Raw genomic sequence first — 423 nt, 5'->3', positions numbered from 1 at the left:
GATTGATTGATTGATTGATTGATTGATTGATTGATACCTGTGGGTCGTTGATGATATAAAGACACCATGATGAAAGTGGAGATGCAGTACGGACAGAACACCACCAGGTGGAGAAGCACTCTGAACACAAGGTGGAGGTGGTCTGAGTCAGGGGGCAGGGCTGCAGATGTGGGCGGGGTCAATGTAGGAGGTGGAGCTGTGGTTGAAAGTCTACCTGTAGAGAGAATCCCACCTGGTCAGGTGAATATCTGGATGAATGAACTCCTGAAATCAAAGGTAACCTCCTGACCTGTGACAGTGAGCCAGCTGGGTGGAGACTCTCCATGACCTGTGATGTCACACTTGTAGAGGCCTTCATCAGACCTGGTTACATGGCAGATGGTCATGTGACCTGCAGGCTCAGTCCTGATGAAGGAGCCATCT

This window comes from Epinephelus moara, chromosome 14 (genome assembly GCF_006386435.1).
Source record: "Epinephelus moara isolate mb chromosome 14, YSFRI_EMoa_1.0, whole genome shotgun sequence".
Taxonomy (NCBI): Eukaryota; Metazoa; Chordata; class Actinopteri; order Perciformes; family Serranidae; genus Epinephelus; species Epinephelus moara.
The sequence above is the reverse complement of the archived record's forward strand: the minus strand, read 5'-3'. Positions refer to the sequence as shown.